The sequence below is a fragment of the Rhincodon typus genome, chromosome 13 (genome assembly GCF_021869965.1).
Source record: "Rhincodon typus isolate 14 chromosome 13, sRhiTyp1.1, whole genome shotgun sequence".
NCBI classification, from domain to species: Eukaryota; Metazoa; Chordata; class Chondrichthyes; order Orectolobiformes; family Rhincodontidae; genus Rhincodon; species Rhincodon typus.
Genome location: NC_063344.1, coordinates 39,793,731 through 39,817,096, shown reverse-complemented (window position 1 = coordinate 39,817,096; position 23,366 = coordinate 39,793,731). Strand labels below are relative to the sequence as shown.

The 23,366-nt window shown below is 40.3% G+C and overlaps 1 protein-coding gene across 1 annotated transcript in view; it reads left to right on the top strand.

The window, feature by feature from the left end:
• Nucleotides 1–23,366, top strand: part of nlgn1 (neuroligin 1) — a 496,423-nt gene that overhangs the window by 368,386 nt on the left and 104,671 nt on the right. The gene's annotated exons all lie outside the window — the stretch shown is intronic.

Here is a 23,366-nt window from a genome sequence, read left to right as displayed (position 1 = left end):
GGTTTGATAAGAGATAGCATTTTTACTCTAACCCATCGAGGTCGTTCCATATTTAATTGCTGAATGCAGAATTATTCTACAAATAAAATGAAGAACTTACAGTTGTATATCTCATTTTGTCCTCAGAACAGCATAAGACACATGATTTTCTTTTGAAGTTTCGGGGCTGATATAATGGTGGCAAACATAATAATTAATCTATTGCCAACAATGTCCTAAACCACAAAAATGAGATAACTAATCAATTAAAATATTTCAACAGTGTTGGTTATAAATTGGATGATTGCCAGGCCATCAAGAGAACTTCCTTATTCTTTCAGTGAAAGAGTTTAAATTCACCTGCACAGAAAGACAGGTATAACTTCTCTTCTGATTCTGACACTGCAGTGCATCCCCACCATTGTGTTTAAGTATCAGCCAACATAATATGCCTAATTTTTGCCGTTGAGTTAAAGCCAGACTTTCTGACTTTGGACAGATGCTACCAGAGAATGAAGATGGCCCTTTAGAATTACTAAACCACATAAGAGTAATTGTAATGCCTGTTGCTCCTAAAATATGAAATCAATGACTGCAAGCACAGAGTGTATAAGGTTTTCAAAGCATTGAAATTGGAATTTTCGTTAGGCTGTACCCAATCTGATGATGTCACACAGTCTTGGATGGAGAATCAAAGACTGCAGCTTTTATATTCCAATGGGGTCAAATTTTTCATCTCAGCCTCCTGTTAATCTTGTAATAATGTCTAACTAGCCAATATAACATGCACCTATTGCTGTCTTGCAATAAACTACATATTGGTGTTCAGACAAGTCCTCTTCTTGTAAATATTCCTTCGGCTTTCATCCTCAACCAATGTTAACCAAACAGGTCCAAGGACTCAGCACAAAAAGGAATTTTAGTTGTAATACTCTAACCCAACTAAAAGCTGCCAGTGGATGGTTTTGCAAATGTACAATATGGTGATCAGTAATGAGATCATTGCCTAACATACCTCAAGGTAAAAATGGTGACAAATATCCCCTTTGACCTAAGAGAAAAATTATTCTAGAAGGAAAATGAGTGTAACATATTAATAACATTTCGACTTTAAAAATACTTAGGCAGTAAGTCAACAGCTACAAACACATAAATAGAGAAATGGTACACAGAAATCATCGAAAGAATGGCAGGATAAAAGCAATGCTTCAGGCTAAAACTTTCAGCTCAGTGCTAATAAGAAGTGCAGGAAACACAGTGTGGACTAGTAAAAGAGTAAAAAGGCTAGTCAGACTTGGCCGTTACAGAGTTCTTTGAAAAGAAGGATTTGTAGGTACAGAACCAATTTGAGATTTGATTGGAAAGCAACCATCTCAGCGCTCTGGGAATAAAGTTAATCATCCCCACAGGCAAAAGGAGAAATGTTCATATTAATGGTGTAAGGAACGGGCTGAGAAGGAGATAAGTAAAAAGGGGCACTTATTGTTTGCAGCAAATGATGTCGCTTTAACAAGTGCACACCATGAGGCACAGTTACAGCAGTGAAGTCTAGGGCCATTAAATTAATTTATACTGAGTCCACAGCAATGGAAACATCTCTGAGCTGATTTATAGCTACTGGACGGCAATTTAAAAGATTTATAGGACAGATTCTGACAGAAGAAGAAAGTAAGAAGAATTTTAAGATTGTGTAATGTCGTGAAATACATAAACTGTAGATTTAGTGGAAAGATTTTTTAAGGCCACAGCCAAAGAAGTTTATTTGAAAAATCAGGAAAAGGGGTGTGTATTGTATACTTGGCCATGACGAGTGAGTAAGCATCAATTTTGTTTGTGAAGAAACTGAAATATTTTACTTAGGCTGTAGAAAGGAGAAAAACTTCTATTTTGATCACAGAAGGTGGCAAACCAACATCTTGATTATAAAAATTGTGGGGAAACCCCCAGCAAGCAGTCTAGAGATACAGAGTTGCTTTTAAATTTTTAAAAGCTTAACATTGAACAGATTCCAAAAGCTCAGAGTTGCTGCAAATTTTTATTGTGCTTTATGGTAATGAAATGTTCCTGGATGATGGTACTATCCTATGAAAAGTGATTGAGCAAACTGGGGCTGTATTCACTAGAGATTTGTAGAATGAGAGGTGATCCCTATGAAACTATTTAAATATTTCAAGTGATAGATGCATTTAGGATTTCCCATAGTTTGAGAGTCGAGCACCTGGGAGTACAATTGAAAACTAAGGAAACTTTGGTCTGAGATGAGGAGAATTTGCATGCACTCAAAGAGTCGTGAGCCTTTGGAATTCTCTACCACAGACAGCCATGGAAACTGAGGCTCTGAATATTTTCAAGGTTAAGATTGATAGATTTCTGATTACCAGCGACATACAGAGTTATGGGAATGGGCTGGGTAAAAGGCATTGAAGTTGTTTGATCAGTCATGATCATATTCAATGATGGGGTAGACTTGGTGGGCTGAATGGCCCACTTCTCTATTTTCCTATAAGATTAAGTAATGGAATTAAGAAGAATTAGGGAGAAATAATACTACCTCAGTGATTAAATGTCAGAGATGACCCGAGCAAAATACAGCATTGTAAGTCTTGGAGAAAACAGTTCTTAAGATACTGATTTGCTTCAAAATGAAACACTTAAACTTAAGGTGAGCAAGTAATTACACTTATATGTTCAATAGAACCTGTAGCTGATGATGGTATAAATCATGAAAATATAAAAGGTACAAATCCTTTAAAAGAATTCTAGAAAGCTCTGCTAACTAATTCAGTCTGGGGGCAAACAAAGTTATGCATGGGTGAAACTTAAGAGAAGAGTTCAGAATTCATGAGAATCCACAGATTATTTAGTTAATGATCTCTACAGATTAGTGGAAAATTGTGACTATGGAACTTTGAAATCGGAATTCACAAGAGACAGAATTGTTACTGGAATCATTGACGTGTCTTTCTCAGATCTGTTACATTCCAAAGAAGATATGATTTTGAAGAAATCTATTCAAATTGTGCTGGAAGCAAACACCAGGAAGAATCATAGACAAATTCTGAGAGGAGAAAGGTTATCTTATCATAGGAGAGCAACAAAACATATCCCATTCATAAGATATACACAATTTACAGACATGTAAGAAGCAAACACAAAGTGTATACCAAAAAGCAGATACAATGGGCTGAGTATTACATTCTTTTAGCTAAGTTTTAGTTTTGTTGAATTTTTTTAGAGCATTTCTCACCATAAGGCATAATGAGTTTTCTCACCTTATCTTAACAAACTTGCCCCATTAATCACCTACCCCATTCTGGCGGCTTCTCTCACATCCAACTTCCACCCCATCTTACCATGCACTTTTCTGCTTGTTGGCTTTCTGCTAAAACACTGAAATTCCTTGCATCTGTGCCATATTTAAAATACTACAGTTTGCGCAGATGAGTATTAGCATTCTGAAGCTGCTCCGATTGGTCACTGACAACATTTGAACGTGGCAGAGGAGTGGATGATGGTGCCGTGATTCTCTGACAAGGACTTAGAGTACCTAGTTGGCAGAGTGGTGCAAAGGAGGGAAATGGAACACTGCAGAGGAGGACCGGCAGAGGAGGGTGCGTATGAGACCTTGGTCAGTGCCATCACCAATGTGCAGAGGTACAACCAGCAGTGTAGAAAGAAGGTCAATGACCTTCTCTACTTGGCCAGGATAAGTGCCGCATTCCTCTCTACCACCTCACACTTGCTCTATTTCTGCTACTGTATCCATCTTGTAGCAGTGCTCATGTCCCACAAATCTCTCTATTGCCTACAACATCTTCCCTCACCCTTCAGCCTTCCATGCCACAAACCACACATGCTCTGTGCATGCTGCTTCCTCAATCCTTCTGTAACTCTCAGTATCTTTCCCCCACATGCACTAGCACTAACGTCCATGACATCTCAATCCTTTCTCCCTCTCCCTCATTACTGGAGAAGACGGCCCATAACAGGGCGAAGAGAGCCTGCAGAGGCAGGGGGTTCCTGACATCCATGTCCTCACTTTTATGAGGAGAGAATCCTGGCCCTTTCAGGAGAAGACTAAGATCAGCCCTGTGGAAAGCCGAGACACCCATATTCCGTCCCATGAATAAGTACCACTCTGCATGCCCCTGCCACTCTCCCATTAACCCTGCTATCACTCTCAATCATTGCACATCAGCTCCAACCACTGGTTGGGATGCCCTTTCTCTCCATTATCTTGCAAGATTCACAAGTCATCCAACGTTAACAGCAGAGAAGTGTCTGGCCCAGATACTAACACTCTGTGCAGAACAGTATACATGCAGAGAATGGGCCCACAATCTGGCGAGCATCTCACAGCAGCTGGCCAAGGCAGAAATGCACTTGGCCACTAGCACTCAGAGGACTGCCAAGGATCAGACACCTACTCAACGACAGGCAAGAGAGGATCCTATCGTGTCAAGAATCAGGGATTTCATCCAAATGCACAGAGTAGAGCAGCAGACAGGCATTTGGGGTGCAATGGTCTTCAGCAGTGGTCTACAACAGTGCTGCAAATCATGCAAAGGGATGTCTGTCTTCATGGCTGGCATGGAGAGCCAGGCCCGGTATACTTAGGCTCTACTAGAGAGGCATACATACCTGCACTCTCATCACCCAGCTGTAGGTCCCTAGGACCAATGGCACGATGACAGGAGAGCCAGGAAGCTTGACCCTGATCCATTCTCACAAGGAAACAGGATGGTGCCAGGAGATATATAGCCAGAGGAAGAACTACACGCAGACCCCAGGGTGGCTTCCACTTGGAACACTACAGAGATGCTGGGGTCTTCCACTTCCACCCTGCCTGCCCCTCTCTTAACATGTGGATGTTCAAGCAGAGGAGAGTCAACTTGACTCTGGCAAAAAAAAAACACCCAATATGTCTGGCAAGTCTAGACACAAGAACCTCCCGGATGCCCTGCCAAACCTCCAGACCCAACGAGTTCCACATCGGGGCAGGCACCTCTCCTCCTATCTCAGCTGCTGAACCAGGGGGTGCGCTGAGAGGTAGTGGGAAGGAGAGAAAGAAGGCAGCTTATTATGGGCACTTTGGTGGCATGGTGAAGAAGGCTGTTTGTAAGTAGAATGATGTACGTATACGTTGATGACTGTAACTTATATGTGCCTGCTTTTGAGTCTCTCTCTGAAGGCAATCAATGCATTCCCATACCAGCTGCCATAGTTCATGGCCATACATGAGCCCAAATGAATGGAATCTGAACAAATAGCCTAATGCACCATCAGCAAGCAGGGGCAGCCAGGGAAATGCCATGTACAAAGAGGGTCAATGCTGTAAGATTGCCATGGAGGAGGCAATGTTCATGTACACGACCTTTCATGGTCCTGTGACATATGTTGTTCCCCTTTAAAAGTCCTAAATGTGGTAATTGCTGCAAGTTCCGTTTCTTGCAGGTCAAGTCATTTGTCCTGCTCACTCCAAGTATAGTTACAATGATTTACACCCCATTTCGCACTTTTGATTTCCAGCATGGTGGAAGGTGACAGTGAGTGCTCCTCCTCCAGCAGCTTCCAGCCTCAGCCTGACTGTGTTGTTGAGCCCCCAGATATCCATATCCCCTTTCTACTAGACATCCTGTCACCCCCACAGGATTTATGCTTCCCAATGTCAGCACCCAATCTGTTTACATTCGCCTACACCTGCTGACAACACCCAGTCAAACCCAGGTATGTGACCATGCCGGGAGTGGTCATTCACTGCCCCTAATGCAGTGTGTCTACTTTGTATGTTGCCAGTCCACAATGCAGTGGGAAATTGATGTAATGTACTGCTGTACAGCAAAATAAAAGTGCCTCAGACTGAGGATTTCTGAGCAGCAAGGCAGGTTGCTTGGTTGTGGGACTGCACTAATTGGTATACCATGGCAGGATGTTCTGAGGAAACAGATGGACACTAAGCTAGCAAATGCTCAGAGAGCAAGAGAACAGCACTGAGATGCAGCCTGGTCCAGTCTGTGAGCTGGGTGTCTATCTCTTTGTGCAATGAGACTCCACTGCAGCCTTTCAATGGTAATTGCTGGTGCATCCTGCAGTGTACATCTATGCTTCTAAAGCACACTGCCAGTGCATAGTAGAAATGCCAGAATGGTCATGAGGGGTTGGAAACTGGTGGTTGTAAACATCCATTGAGGAAAAATGTGTTTGGCTGGGATTGTGCCCTGAGATGATGTTGACTGATGACCATAAGGAGATGGTTCAGAGTGAGTGGCAAACTGAATTCGCCAGTTATACACTCTGGTTTCTTTGTTGAGTTTCCTCAATGTCTTACTTGTTGGGTGAGTTTGTAAAGTTGGGGGTCTGAATATTCATGATGTCAATATGAGCAGTGCCAGCCTTCTCTTCCAATTCCGCCACATATCTTGCCATAGGCCACATTGCTTTGACTCATATAGGATTATATCCTATGAGTTTGTGAGTGCTGTGGCACAAAAAATCTTCACAGGCTCAAGCATTGTCCAGCTGTGTCAAAATAATACTACATTTGTAAAACTATGAATCACTTTAGGTCAGTTCCAGAAGGTGTGTAGAAGTAGCATACAATTTCAGAGCAACTAAAAGCCAGATATATACTGCAAGAAAGAATTCAATACAAAGGGACCTCCACTGCTGGAAAATATACTAAAGGCTTTACATGTGGAATTTGGTGATTAGGCTGGCATGAATTTGATTGGACTTGTTTCTGTCAAAGGACATATCATTAAATTTAAGCATGATACAGAGGTGAATGGCACTGTCCTATCAGATCAAATACCGTGGCTAAAGATCTTCAGGTCGAAATTATGAGGAATTTCTTCCCTCAAAGCATTATTAATCTTTGGACCTTAGCTTGAGAGGTTGAAAGTCCTGCCTCTCATATTCTTAAGCTTTTATCTGACAGCTGTGCATTGATACTGTATGGACAAAACTGGGGGCTTGGCCACATGCCATATGAAAATTGCCTTCCCCTGCTCCCCACACTGTTAACAAGTCCCTCAAGGAGATCAAAGAAAAAAGAACAAAGAAAATTACAGCACAAGAACAGGCCCTTCAGCCCTCCTGTTATGCACAACTAAAACCCCTACCCTTCTGGGAACCGTATCCCTCTATTCCCATCCTATTCAAGTATTTGTCAAGACACCCTTTAAAAGTCACTATCGTATCTACTTCCACTACCTCCCCCAGCAGTGAGTTCCAGGCACCCACCATCCTCTGTGTAAAAGAACTTACCTCGTACATCACCTCTAAACCTTGCCCCTCGCACCTTAAACCTATGCCCCCTAGTAACTGACTCTTCCACCCTGGGAAAAAGCTTCTGACTGTCCACTCTGTCCATGCCCTTTATTATCCTGCAGACCTTTATCAGGCCACCCCTTCAACCTCCGTCGCTCCAGAGAGAACAACACAAGTTTCTCCAACCTCTCCTTATAGCTAATGCCCCCCATACCAGGCAACATCTTCGTAAATATTCTCTGTATCCTCTCCAAAGCCACCACATTCTTCAGGTAGTGTGGTGACCAGAATTGAACACAATATTCCAAATGTGGCCTAACTAAGGTTCTATAAAGCTGCAACATTACCTGCCAATTTTTAAACTCAGTGCCCTGGCCAATGAAAGCAAGCATGCCGTATGCCTTGTTGACTACCTTCTCCACCTGCGTTGCCACTTTCAGTGACCTGTGTACCTGTACACCCAGACCCCTCTGCCTATCAGTACTGTTAAGGGTTCTGCCATCTACTGTATATTTTCCTTCTGGATTAGACCTTCCAAAATGCAATACCTCACATTTTTCCAGATTAAACTCCATCTGCCATTTCTCTGCCCAAGTCACCAACCAATCTATATCCTGACAGTCCTCACCGCTATCCGCAATTCCACCAACCTTTTGACATCCACAAACTTACTAATCAAACCAGTTACTTTTTCCTCCAAATCATTTATATATATTACCAAAAGCAAAGGTCCCAACACTGATCCCTGAAGAACATCACTAGTCACAGCCCTCCATTCAGAAATGCACCCAACCACTGCTACCCTCTGAGATAACAAGGTGTAGAGCTGGATGAACACAGCAGGCCAAGCAGCATCAGAGGAGCAGGAAAGCTGATTTTTCAGGCCTAGACCCTTCTTCAGAAAATGCTACCCTCTGTCTTCTATGACCGAGCCAGATTTTTTATCCATCTTGCAAGCTCACCTTTGACCCCATGCGACTTTACCTTCTATATCAGTCTGCCATGAAGAACCTTGTCAAAGGCCTTACTGAAGTCCATGTAGACAACATCCACTGCCCTACCGTCATCAATCATCTTTGTTCTTTCCTCAAAAAACTCAATCAAGTTAGTGAGACACGATTGGCCCTTCACAAAATCACATTGCCTCTCGCTAACGCGCCCATTTATTTCCAAGCAGGAGTAAATCCTGTCTCGAAGAATCCTCTCCGATAATTTCCCTACCACTGATGTAAGGCTCACTGGCCTGCAATTAGCTGGATTGTCCCTGCCACTCTTTAAACAAAGAACAATTCTCCAGTCCTCTGGGACCTCCCCTGTAGCCAGTGAGGATACAAAGATACAAATCTGTTGAACTTGCTTTTAGGTTAAACCGTACAATATCAGTCTCCTTTCAGTGCCAGTGTATCTCTGTATTACTAATGAGGGCATAGCACGATCGATTACATATTGATGTGATGTGAATGAGAGCTGTTTTTCCCTCCTATTAATATTATGAGACCAATATAATGAGTGCATCAGGCCCTAAAATTCAAACCACCAATTCATCTTGCTTAGTCCATTATAGAGATACCTGGAAAGACTTGTTTGTATACCATGTTGCAGACACTTTCTTAAAACAAATTAAAATTTAAAAAATATATTCAACTATTCCTGATGGATAGCTAACATCACGAAGGAGTTCCAGCATTTTGCACTTGTTTCATTTTTATTTCTCCTGTGGGCATTAGATGTGCCAGAGGTGTGCAGTCCTGGAATTGTGTTAGTCTGGTGATATTTGTGTTAAAATATTTTAGGGACAGTTCAAATTTGACTGTAATTACAGTTTTTTTAACTTATCTTTTGCTATTCTTACTATTTTAGGAAGTTAGAATGCAATCTGACTTGAATATGCTACCAACATTAGAGTACTCTTTTGTGATTGCATTGTCTGCTTTTAGCAGAGCTGCACAAAGCTTTTACATAAATCTAAAGAAAAATAATTCTTTAAGACTGTTTCTCATTGTTTTGGTAGTGCAGGTAGAAAAAAATTTGCAGAGTAATTTAATATAATGTATTATCTATTATAATCCACAAAAGCCTTGGTCCTGTGAATTTAATTCATTTACATCAGTAAATATTCTTTAGCAGAAAGTAACAGTAAAAATCTTACTTGCATTGAGTGTATATTTAGCATACTGAGCACCTCAAGAATGGAGCCTGAATCCCAAAACCAAACTGCTGGCTGAATTCTACTTCAACAGATAATTTTTGAGCAGGACTATTAGCAAAGGTGACCATTTCTAGTACATAGCAAGTCATCTGTTTTGTGTTCTAACATGGCTATGGAGCCTGATTGCAGATCTGTGTGGCTTTCTGCTATTTGAGCAGGATGAACTATATGATTTATTGAGACCATCTGGTCTTTCCAGCTTGCTTTTTGTCCTTAGCTGCCTCTATGTTTAAAGAAAGCACATCACTATCTGAGACTTTTCCCCAGATGTTTCTTTCATGTATATTTTTCTCCCAGTTTTTTTTCTCTATTAATTTTGTGGGATGTGGGCGTTGCTGGCTGGCCAGCATTTCTTACCCATCCCTAATTGCCCTTGGGAAGATGGTAGTGAGCTGCCTTCTTGAACTGCTGGAGTCCACCTGCTGTAGGTTGATCCACAGTGCCATTAGGGAGGGAATTCCAGGATTTTAACCCAGCGACAGTGAAGGAATGGCCACTTGTTTCTCAGTCAGGATGGTGAGTAGCTTGGAGGGGAACTTGGAGGTGATGGTGTTCCCATATGTCCACTGCCCTTGTCCTTCCGAGGGAAGTGGTCATGGGTTTGGAAGGTGCTGTCTGAAGATCTTTGGTGAATTTCTGCAGTGTTCTGCAGTGTATCTTGTAGCTAATGCACACTGCTGCTACTGAGCATCAGTGGAGGAGTAGATGCTTGTGGTTGTAAAGCCAATCAAGCGGGCTGCTTTGTCCTGGATTGTGTCAAGCTTCTTGAGTGTTGTTGGGGCTGCACTCATCCAGGCAAGTGGGGAGTATTCCATCACTGTCCTAATTTGTGCCTTGTAGATGGTGGACAGGCTTTGAAGAGTCCGGAGGTGAATTACTCACCGTAGTATTCCTAGCTTCTGGCCTGCTTTTGTAGCCACTGTGTTTATGTGGTGAGTCCAATTGAGTTTCTGGTCAATGATAACCCCCAGGATGTTGACAGTGGGGGGCTCAGTCAATGTCAATGCGTGGTGGTGGTTACATTGTCTCTTATTTGTGATGGTCATAGCCTGGTGTTGTGTGGCACAAATGTCAATTGCCACTTATCAGCCCAAGCCTGGATATTGTCCAGATCTTGTTGGATTTGAACATGGACTGCTTCAGTATCTGAGGAGTCACAAATGATGCTAAACATGTGCAATCATCAGCGAACATCCCCACGTCTGACCTTGCAATGGAGGGAAGGTTGTTCATGAAGCAGCTGAAGATGGTTGGGCTGAGGACACGACTCTAAGGAATTCCTGCAGAGATGTCCTGGAGCTGAGATGATTGACCTTCAACAACTACGACCATCTTCCTGTGTGTCAGGTATGATTCCAACCAGCAGAGCGTTTGCCCCTTGATACCTATTGATTCCAATTTTGCTTGGGCTCCTTGATGCCACACTCAGTCAAATGCAGCCTTGATGTCAAGGTCTGTCACTCTTACCTCACCTCTGGAATTCAGCTGTTTAGTCCATGTTTGAACCAAGGCTGTGATGAGATCAGGAGCTGAGTGGCCCTGGCGGAACCCAGACTGGGCGTCACTGAGCAGGTTATTGCTGAGCTGATGCTGCTTGATAGCACTGTTGATTACACCTTCCATCAGTTTACTGATGATTGAGAGTAGACTGATGGGGCAGTAATTGGCCGGGTTGGATTTGTCCTGCTTTTTGTTTACAGGACATACTTGGGCAACTTTCCACATTGTTGGGTAGATACCAGTGTTGTAACTGTACTGGAACAGCTTGGCTAGGGGAGCGGCAAGTTCTGGAGCACAAGTCTTCAGTACTATTGCCGGTATGTTGTCAGGACCCATAGCCTTTGCAATATCCAGTGTCGCCAACCGTTTTCTTGATATCACATCTGTTACTCACAGCCTTTCTCCTGGATTTGCCGAAAGACGAAGAACATGTCGCAAGTGCTTCTGCCTTTCCTGAACTTAACTTTGACTTTCTGGCAGTACATCTTTTATGTGGCTTACCAAACCATTGAATAGGACTTTTAATAGAATGTTAGCTGCTATCATGAGCAATAATCCTCTGTGGTTGTCACGTGGAATTTTTTGTCCTCTTCTTTTGTATATGTGAACTATCATGGCATCTTTAAATCTCTAAAGAATAGGTCATTAATTTGATATACTATGATATGATTGCGAAAGTTTGATGGCCAGCTGGGTTCCCAGATTTGTAAATTTCTCTTACAATCTGCCTGAACCTGGAGCCTTACTCACGTGTATGGATCCAATAACTTAGTTAATTGATATGATCTTGGATAGAAAATTACCTTTCAATAAGATATTTGAATTTCAGTTAACTGACCGAAGTAAGTCTCACAAAATAGTTCATGTTTTAAATTTATTACTGTAACAAACTCAAAGCAACATTGATTCATCGCCACTTTTGAAGGTAACCTAAATTTTCAATGATAGAACATTCAACTTTTACAGCAACTGAAAATCCCCTTCCATTGTTATAGTTTAGTCTGTCTCTTTAATAGATACATCATTCTCCAGGAGCAAATCCAAAACTACTCTTAGCTCCAGTAGCTTGCTTCTTTCTTTGTTTACAAACTACTTGCCTTTTAATCCCCAAATTGAATTTTATGATGAAGGTTTCCCTGGAAGTTCTTCTCTCTCACCAAGGCTAGGTGACTCTCTCAGCCTCTTTTAAACCCTCACAAACCTAACCTGTTTAATCTGAGCACGGGCTTCCAACAGTATTCTGCATTGTGAACAAAAGAAACTGCTTGCCTCTATCTCTCTGCCCTCTCAGATTCTTGCGGACTTATTTATCTCCAAACTTCAGGAACATCTGCAAAAAAACTATAAAACAATACTTAAATGGCTTGCTGTGGACTCTTTTCCACTCAAAGCCTACTGTCATGACAATGTATGCATGTGTTAATTAGGTATCGTCTAGACCCCATTCTGTTTTGAAATGCAGTAGACAGTTAAAGTATAAATATTTACAAAATGAATTGTTGGAAAGAATTCAGCAGAGGTCACACACCCCCTTACATACATCCGTATTATCCATTGTTAAAGAGAGAGTCTGCCCAACTAAAGGTTTGTGGTCAAGATTTTCATTTGGGCTAATCTGGAAACATTTATTTTGCTGTGCCATTTACAGTAGAAATTAAAATCTGGATTACAACCTTTTTTGTGAATGTAGTAAATCTACAATAATACAAAGTGTTCTATATATGTTGTGGATTAATATGAGGACTGGAGTTTGGCATCCTGACAAATATAAACTGAGAAACTAGCCAAATTCATAATTCCATTCTTTAACTCCTTCCTAAGGTATTGTTTCGGGTTTTGAATCACAAGCTTTGCCTAACCTTGGAAAATGTTTTACATTTAACCCAGTTGAGATTAATTCAAATTAATTTGATTTACTAACCCTCGTTTAGATTACCCTCAAGCTGTTGATTGAGTAAATTACTGTATATACACAAGTAAAAGCCGATCTCATGTAAAAGTTGACCCCCTATTTTTGGCCAAAAGATCTGGAATTTTCCATGTATCTCATGTAAACATTGACTCTAGTTCTTCACAGATAACAGATTAACATTTGTGAGTAAAGTTATTATCCTGTACATAAATATTACAATGAGGAAATGAATATTTTTTCGTGCTGTTATGTGTTTTGATGTATAATTCAAACCAATTTGGTACAAAAGTTTAAGATGCATCAGGTCAGAGTCAGGTGATAACCTCCCTTTGTGTGCAGCTTAGCTGAGCTCAGTTCCTCTGTAGCACTTGTGGAACACAGTCATATACCTAGTTGAAGTTTTGAAATTTTGTCATCATTTTGTGTACAAATGCCCTCCAGAAAAAAAATTACAGCAGTGGTTAAACTGAAAGTTTTTGAAGTTGCAGAGAAGACAAATAACTGTGTAGCAGCAAGAGAATTTTGTGTTTCAGAGAAATGTGTGAGAAACTGGAGAAAGAAACTGAGCCAACTTCAGACAATGCCAAACTGAAGGTATGCCAATAGAGGTAAACTTAGCAAGTGGCCACAATTGGAGAAAAAAGTTGCTGAGTGGGTACTTGAAAATTGTAAAGATGGAAAATGTATTAGTCATGAAGCCATCCAAATCCATGCACGAAAAGAATCAAAGAAGGATGGAATTTTGGATTTTAAGGTTCATGAGAAGGTTTGACTTAGTACTTCGGCAGAAAACTAAGATTGGGTTTCTGCTAATGATATGGTATTTTGGACTGTAGCATGAATTTCAGCCCCTCAAAAGTAGTATCCATGTAATAATCAGCCCCATAAATATAACCTTAAAAAACAGTATAAAAAATTGACTTTTACATGAGTATGTACAGTAACTTTTACTTGGCAAATTACCAGAGAAGAAGCCTGACCATAGGTTATGCTCTGAAAACAGTTTAATGGTTACAAGTTTCAACTTGGACATTTACGTACTAAATAGAGAAACATAAAGGTAAGCAAACTACCTAGTAGATGAACAGTAAATCAAGAATAGACAGTTACTTCAGCAACAAGTTCCATTTATATAACACCTATGATGATATAAAATATCCCAATATGTTACACAAGAGTATTATCAAACTAAATATGACTTTGAGCCACAAAGAATAAAATTCAGTTAGATGACCAAATACCTTGACCAACAGGTAACTTCTAAGGAATGTCTTAAAGGAGAAAAGTGAGGTAGAAAGGTGGAGAGATGCAGGAAATATTTCAGAGGAAAGGAATTTCGGAGCATTGAACTGAGAACATATGTAATGGTGGAACAATTGGATGTGGGGATGCTCAGGAGACCAGAATTGAAATTGCACAGAGATAGTAGGAACTGCAGATGCTGGAGAATCTGAGATAACAAGGTGTAGAGCTGGATGAACACAGCAGGCCAAGCAGCATCAGAGGAGCAGGAAAGCTGACTTTTCGGGCCTAGACCCTTCTTCAGAAATGGAGGAGGGGAAGGGGATTCTGAAATAAATAGGGAGAGAGGGGGAGGCGGATAGAAGATGGATAAAGGAGAAGATGGGTGGAGAGGAGGCAGACAGGTCAAAGAGGCGGGGTTGGAGCCAGTAAAGGTGAGTGTAGGTGTGGAGTTAGGGGGGGATAGGTCAGTCCAGGGAGGAGGGACAGGTCAAGGGGGGCGGGATGAGTCTAGTCGGTCGGAGATGGTAGTGGGGCTTGAGGTGTGAAGAGGGGATAGGTGGGAGGAAGGACAGGTGAGGGAGGCAGGGACAAGCTGGGCTGGTTTTGGGATGTGGTCAGGGGAGGGGAGATTTTGAAGCTTGTGAAGTCCACATTGATACCATTGAGCTGCAGGATTCCCAAGCGAAATATGAGGTGCTGTTCCTGCCAAATGTTGCCACCCGAAGGTAGATCAGACCAGATAAGGATGGCGGATTTCCTTTGTTAAACAACATTCATGAACTGGATGGGTTTTTCCTGACAATCGGCAATGGTTTCGTGGTCATCTGCCATCTGCCATGGTGGAATTTGCACCCAGGGTCCCCAGAACATTCCCTGGTCTCTGGATTACTAGTCTAGCAATAATACCGCTAGGCCATTGCCTACTCCATTTGTCAGTGTGGATGCCTGCCTGGACCCAGTCATACTCTGTTATTCCATGTGCATCCTTTTTGGGAAGGTGGATGGAATTTTTGAACTCTAAGAAGAACTATTTCACAGAAATTTTTATAAGTTGCTTCCGTTTTAATCTATTGGTCAAAAGAAAACTGCTTAAGCTCTTCAAATTCTAGGTATATCTCGTAAGGCAGTTTGACAAAGGTGCTGAATTTTTTGACAGCATGTCTCTGACACTAACTGGTATGTACTTAAGATATCCGTTTTACCACCTGATAATCAGTGGCACATTCCTCAGGCAAGAGAGGGTAAACCTCGTGAGCTTTCCCTGAAAGCTCACTCTGCAGTAATAAGGACCAGTGTTGTGCTCACCACTTGAATTCTGTCCTGGCATTTGAAAAAGCTAAATATGACTTTCACTTCTGCCTTATCAAACTTAAAAATTAGTTAGCAAACCAACTTGCCTCCACACTTAATCTGTGCCAATGGTATCTTCAGAGGACACACTAGGATTCCTGTTTATCAGCCCTAGAACTCCTGTTTGGTCATAACAAGATTAATTTAAAAGCAACCTTTCTGTGGTGGAGATCTTTCTGTCAGACCAAATACGTCTTATAAAGGAATCAATTTAATCATGCTTTGTTGAGTTAACAAAAGTGTGAGTTCATTAGTTACTTCTTGCAGTTAGTAAACTAACATAATGCACGTAAACATAGGTTCTGAATAGGAAGTGAGTCAGCATTAGCATAAAAGTTTAAAAAAAATACAAATCGGTCTCTAGGTCGTTCATAAGTAGATCATGAAACATCAATAGTGAAGCTATAAATTTCAAGTAGGTAGAAAAATCGTTTAGTTAAACAGTCAATTTCAACCTGCTTATTTGCAGGTTGACTGAGATTGTTTTGTCCTGGTTTCTTTCAACAGGAGCTAGCTCGTACTCAGAGTGAGGAAGAGTATTGCCCTTTCTTTTAGCTGCAGTTTGGGGATTTTTAATGGCTGTTCTCAAAACTGTGACTTTCACAGCAGACCAGTCCACATGCGAGAATCTGGCCACCAATATACACAGATCATTGTTGAAGCTAGCTTCTTCCCTGTGTTCTTACATATCCCTGGAAGGATAAAACACAAACATCTGTATAAGATGGCCTCTGGCTATGAGGGTGTTGGGTAGTCAGTCTTTAGCTCCTTTTTAGTCTTTCTGTTTAAAATTTCCCTAGCTCTGCACGGGTGTGACATTGCATGTGTTCATTCAGGTCTCTGCCTGAAAATCACTGAAATTACATCTGCAGTTACATTATTGGCTGTCGCAGCCCTTTTTTTTTGTTAAAAACAGTGTTGGGAATTAAATGTTCAATATGCCCATAGGTGATCAGGGCTTATGGTCTATGCTCACAGCTGTATGTCATTGGATAACAAGGTGTAGAGCTGGATGAATACAGCAGGCCAGGCAGCATCAGAGGAACAGAAAAACTGACGTTTTGGATCCGGACCCTTCTTCAGAAAATCTTTTTCTGAAGAAGGGTCCGGACCCGAAACGTCAGCTTTCCTGTTCCTCTGATGCTGCCTGGCCTGCTGTGTTCCTCCAGCTCCACACTCTGTTATCTCTGACTCCAGCACCTGAAGTTCTTGCTATCTCAGTGTATTTAATTGGAGCTGTGTGAATTGGAGAGTGTGAAGGAAAACATTTCAAAACTTTCTTGATTCTCTAAGCCAACTATTATGCTATAATTGCAATTGCATTCAAAATTTGGTCCTTCACATCCCTTTTTACCTGCCTGATGCCTGAGTCTTGAGGAAACCAGAGATTAGTTAATTGTAAATTTTTAAAAGTCTGATATAATGGAGACCTACAGCCTGCTTAAAAGATGTCAGTAACATGAGGATGAGTTGCTAGTCAAGCACCCCTTCCAAACCCCAATCCATCTCCATTGAAACTGAAAGGGCAGAGTTTGAGACTTTAATACTTTTTATTTCCCATTCATTCTCAGAAGTTAAAATTACCCTGAAGAATTCCTCCTCAAATTACTGGCCTGTCTTTCTTTAATGCTGATTAGTCTGTCTGTATGAACATGTGTTTTTTATTTTAAATATACATTGTGTTCCTTGTATTTTGTTTCCTGAATTTTATACTAGCAGTAAATAAAATGATTCAGAAATGGCTTTTCTACTGTTGTGCCTAGGCATAGCAATGTTTCAGCCATATTTCATGTCGGCAAGCCCTGCTAATCAGCTGGGGGCTATTGGAAGCACTTTTATGTTATTTTTATCATAGTGATTGAAGTAGATATGTGAAGGTCAATGAATTTTTCAACATGTTACTGTAACATTCTCAGGATGATCACAAGTTCCATGGCCCTCAGGCCCAAGTGAGTGATGCTACTACAGAATTATTGATAAATCACAGTTCAAGGCATGGTGGGAAAGTAATGCCAAACATATGTTGTCAGCTTTGAAGGATGAATGATTTAAAGTAATTAAAAATACCCAACTATGGTTTTCAATGGAAAAAAAAATGCTGAAACATAGCTCTCCACGGTAAAGAATTACTGCTTGTTTGATGATTTGCACATAGCACAATTTGAACTGCATACTAATTCAAATTCCCCTGCATTGGCTAAGACATTGTTTCTGGCAATGTTTTAAATGGATCAGATTCAGAATGGGAAATTCAGGAAGTGACCTGGTTGTTTTAATCATGAATAGGACTAAATGATCATTATTGAAAGTGTAATGCAGTGACATTGCTCATTGCTGCAAATCTTAGAATCATAGAATCCCTACCGTGTGGAAAAAGGCCCTTTGGCCCAACAAGTCCACACTGACCCTCAGAGCATCCCACCCAGACACATTCCCCTATAACCCACCTAATCAACACCTCCCTGAACACTATGGGCAATTTAGCATGGCCAATCCACCTAGCCTGCACATCTTTGGACTGTGGGAGGAAACCGGAGCACCCGGAGGAAACCCACGCAGACACGAGGAGAATGTGCAAACTCCACGCAGACGGTCACCCGAGGGTGGAATTGAACCCAGCTCTCTGGCACTGTGAGGCTTGATTGAAAGATTGTTGCAAAGCCTGCTTTCTGCGTGATTTCAAGTGGAAACTTCCAATTAAATAACTAGCTTGAAAAATTACAAGTTTATTTAATTAAGCTATATTTTGATTGCAAAAATGGAAGCAAAATAAAGGAAAAGCAAGCTGATTCTTGTAAGCAGCTTCTTGATTACATTTCGCAACAACTGAACAGTAATTTGGATAGGAGTAATGAGTTTAAAATTCATCTTACCCAATTATTTTTCAACTCTAGATTCAGATCTAACAATTTTATTTCCTTATTATTTCCATTCTCTTCCTCAAAGCTACAGCTAGATATCTGTTGTAACTGGGAACTTACAAGTTTTCTCTCTTGGGTCATCGAATTATCCGAATACTGCCAGCAGAGGCTCAATAGCACCAGAAAGCTTCCACCTGACTAGCATTACATGGACCTTCAGGTCGCCAATGATTTTGAATGTGGTTGGGAGGAGACCACCTTGATTTTGAGAATGTCACAGAGACTTGCATAAGCATTCTGCTTCAAACCCATGTAGTAATTCTCTTAAGGTGCCACTCTTCTGGATATTTTGTGAAAGTAGGAAGAGCAAATTTAAATGGATGTCTTGGCATGCCACTTGTTAATATTGCAATGCTAGGTGAGTCCTGCTACAGGCATAGTGCCATTGACATTGAGAAGTTTCCCGGAAATTCGGGTGCTATACAGGAGAGTTGGAAATCTGAAATGTTAAAGTTGAAGGACTGAAATGAAAGCATGTCATACCAATTCTATGGTTGTGTCCTAGTGGGCTTTTATGACACGGGGTAGTGTCTCCACCTGCTTCAGTCATATGTCATAATATCTCTGAACAGGTTGATTAGAAAATACTTAAGTTGTGGATGAACGGCTTCCATTGGACAGACACAAGCTACTTAGTATTTTCTTTTCAATTTGAGAAGAAATTATCAACACATAAATTGAACAGATTTTAAACATGATGTATTTAGATGGTCAATGTTGTAGTATAGTTTGGGCTGTAAATATTTTTGGGTGCTTTTGGATATCATCTTACGTCAGCTTCTTGCAGAATATCCTGCACACTGTGTGTCATTCACTGCTTGTTTGACACTACAGGGCTAATAAGGCAATTCAGTACTTCATTCCCATTGCCACATTCTAAATAAAGAGCAGTTTATTGCTTGTTATGTTGAGGCCTTACATTCATGAAGAAACTTGATTAAAGCCCTCAGGCTTCATACAGAAATATTTCAATTTATACCTAGTCCCCCATGAGGTAGTTAGGTTGCATTTGCAATATTTTTCTGCCACTCTTTGTTTGAAATAAAAGCAAAGGAAGCAGTCATGGACAAGAATTTTTCGAGAAGCGAAAAATTGTTTTTGTTTTAATTCAGCATTTATCATCTACTTTTACTGAAATGTAATTGTACACTTTTTGACTTTTAGTTAAATTGTGGGGCTTTTTTCAAGATAAATTTGTTTTTAAATTTTGAAATACTGAAGTCCAAAATGACAGAAGGATGCTTGGAGATTGGTAGGTTTAAGCACACGCCAGAAAATCTTGACAAACTCTCTGACATTGACCATGGATAACTGCTTCAAATTTTTATTTGTCAAAAGGTTTCTTTTTGCAGAGTCATCTTCATCAATCATATCTAGGGGAAAACTGCTGCATGGGAGCAACTGCTATTTGCTCAACTATTACACTTGTAACTTGTCTCTGGTATTGCCATGTCAATAAGTGTACTGCTCACAGATCAAAAAAATGTGCCTGATGGGTTGTTCAACACAGACTGCACTTCCATGTCACTGCACTGTTAGGAAAAAGCTGCCCAAAATCACTGTAGTGCTGCATTTCCCAAGTAAAAGGTCAATGATGGCAGCCAAATGCCACATGAAACCATTCCTGTTGTCACTATGTGTCAGGTTTATGTTACAGTGGTTTGATATGTAGAAAGTGTGGAAAATACAAGTGTGACAAGGCTTTCCACCAGAATTTATAGCTTGAACATGTGCACTGTTGAAGTATGGTGATGTCCGATTTGCAGTGAAAAGCTGTAAGCTTGTCTGAAGATTTTATTCGTGCGAACAGTACATGTGGAATGTAGTAGTGCACAAGCAACAGTGACTAGTCTAATTGCCAGAGTTTACCCTCCATCCTTTCCTGGATCTTCTATTTATTTTGTTTTTATGTTTATTTTGCCTAACACCTTATACAGGATTTATAACCAGCCAGTGGGTAAGGAGAATTTTTTTTGTCACATTTATCTTATGGAGCAATTCATTCAATTCACTAAACATCAAACAAAATCAGGGTTTGTGCTGGTCCATCACATAACCATACCCTAGGTTTCATGTTTGAACATTAGGTTGCTTTGAAATGGTCATTCTTTCACTATCACCTCCCCAACCCATTCCTTTTTTGTTTAAGCTCTGTCATAGCTGTGTTTTTTTTTCCATTTACTTGCAATCTTTGAAAAAGGTTAATAGATTTTTTTTAAAAATGAGATTCATCAAAAGATTAATGTTTGAATCATTTAAACCATTCAGTCTCTCCCGATGCAGTATATTTACCTTTCATTTTCCACTTTTAAAAGCTGCCAGGCTGTGTCCCAGTTAGTAAACTTTTCAGTAATGGTCACAAAATGCAACTAGCAGTGGGTGCTAACAATACATATAGAACATAGAACATAGAACAGTACAGCACAGTACAGGCGCTTCGGCCACAATGTTGTGCCGACCTATTATTCTCCTAAGATCAAACTACGCTGCATACCCTACATTTTACTGTCCTCCAAGTGCCATCCAAGAGTCACTGCAGCGCATTTCACACATTCACCACTCTCTGCGTAAAGAACCTACCTCTGACATCTCCCCTATACCTTCCTCCAATCACCTGAAAATTATGTCCCCTCGTAATAGTTCCCCGCCCTGGGAAAAAGTCTCTGACTATCCACTCTATCTATGCCTCTCATCATCTTGTACACCTCTATCAAGTCACCTCTCATCCTTCTTCGTTCCAATGAAAAAAGCCCTAGCTCCCTCAACCTTTCCTCAAAAGACCTGACCTCCAGTCCAGGCAGCAATACATTGAATTGATTTGAATTAACTGGCTTTCAGTTGTTTCCCTGTAGGCCAAGAGGCAGAAATGAAAGCTCATCACCAACAGGAAAATAAATGCATTGCACATGTATGGAAGAACTTTTGCTGCAGGTAACCTAACCTGCAAAAGGAAATCAGCAGCCACTACCCAAAACTTCTATCAACAATCTTCCAGATTTTAAGCGCAAAGTTTGGCACTATCTTTTGTCAAATAATTGCTATTTCCTGATTAATCTTGCCACCTTGTTCATCAATCCCATAATTGTCCTTTTCCTCTTGAGTCTTAGTTTATAAGTACTGCCCAAAGCAAAATTAGACAAAAATAAACATTGTATTGCCATTAAATTGCTGAAGGCATGTTGGTAGAATATTTTGTTTTGATACATGCAAAAGCAAGCTGTACATCCAATAGTATGACATAGATTTATGTCAATAATTCCCAATACAATACTCATGATCTCACCTTAAGGCGACAGTAGAGCACAAGGGGACACAACCATACTGGATAAACATTTGAATTGGACAAATTATAGAGAACAACAAGGAATGACTCAAAGGTTAATAAGGAAGGAAGAAATAGTGTGAATTAAAGCTAGCTACAAATATAAACACAGATGTTAAGAGATTTTACAGGTTTTTAAAGAGGAAAAGAGTAAGTAAAGTGAGTGTTTGTCCCTGATGAGTGAATCTGGAAATTAACAAAGGAGAATAAGGAAATGGCAGATGAACTGAACAGATATTTTGTAGAGGTCACAAATCATCCTAGAAATAATTGTGAATCAGGAGGTGAAAGGAAAGGAGAACCTTAAAACAACTACAGTCACCAAGTAAAAGGTATTGAAAATTATTTGAACTTCAGACAGACATCTCGCAAGGTCCTGATCAATTTCACCATATTGAAAGAACTCGCTGCTTAGGTATCAGATGCATTGATTTTCATTTTCTAAAATTGTCTGAATTCTGGAAATGTCCCATCAGTTTAGCAATAGTGAATGTAGATCCGCTATTCAAGCCCACAACTATGTTAATCCCAGAGGAGGCTGGATGTGGCCCCTAACAGGTAATTAATTAACCACTTAAAGGCCTGAATTAGCAACAAGTCAGAAAATTTGACCATTGACCTTCCTGCCCAGAACACAATTCCAGTGGAGGCGGGAATTCATCAGAGTTCAGGTACATCCCCATTCCATTTAATTACATCATCTATTCATCCCCAAGAATGCCAGCACTCAGAGCAAAGACTCCACCCTATTCAATATTTATCTCTCAATCAATATAACAATGCAGATTATCCTGATATTATCAGATTGCTGCTTGAGGGAGCTTAATGTGTTCAAATTGGCAGCCATATTTCCTTCATTACAAGTGACAATATTTTCATAGAACTTTATTCTTCAATACTTTCAAGACAATTGATGTCAGTGTTTTGTCATACTTTGTGATCATGAGAGACTAAATAAATGCAAGTTTCTTTTTAAATGAGACCTCATCTACCCTTTCAGGTAGATGTAGAAAATCTGACAGCTTTATTCAAAGGAGAAATATTATCCTGTTCTAAATTTATCTCTCAAGCAATGCAGTAGCACATGATCTGACCATCCATTTAATTGCCGTTTGTGGGAACTTGCTGTGTGCAAATTGACTGCTGTGTTTCCTACATTCCAAAGTAACTACACTTCAAAAGTACTTGTTTGTCTGTAAAGCACTTTAAGACATTTTAAGACCATGAAAGATACAATATTAATTCTGATTATTTCTTCAAGGCAACAGCACAAGTAGACTCTCATTTCGATTTAAGTTGTTTCTGGAAAGTTATTTAGTGAGACAGGAAAAAATTGTTTTATAGAATAGCAATAATGATATTGTTCAATATCTGGCACTCCGACACTCAGACTTGAAACCAAATCTAATTAAAAACATTCATTGCAAGAATTCCAAAATCAAAATGAAGCTGCATTGTTGCCAGTCTATCGAATTACACTTTTCTTTTCCTCATGTATTTGTGATAATGGCATTAGACAGCTTCACATCTAATAATCATTTACAATAAATGAGCAAATATTAAACAAGAAGTAAACTTTTCCTCCTATATGTTTGCAGTGTTTCAAAAATGTGAATTGCATTTAAATCAAATGTGCACGATGGCTTGATGCTTTAGGCT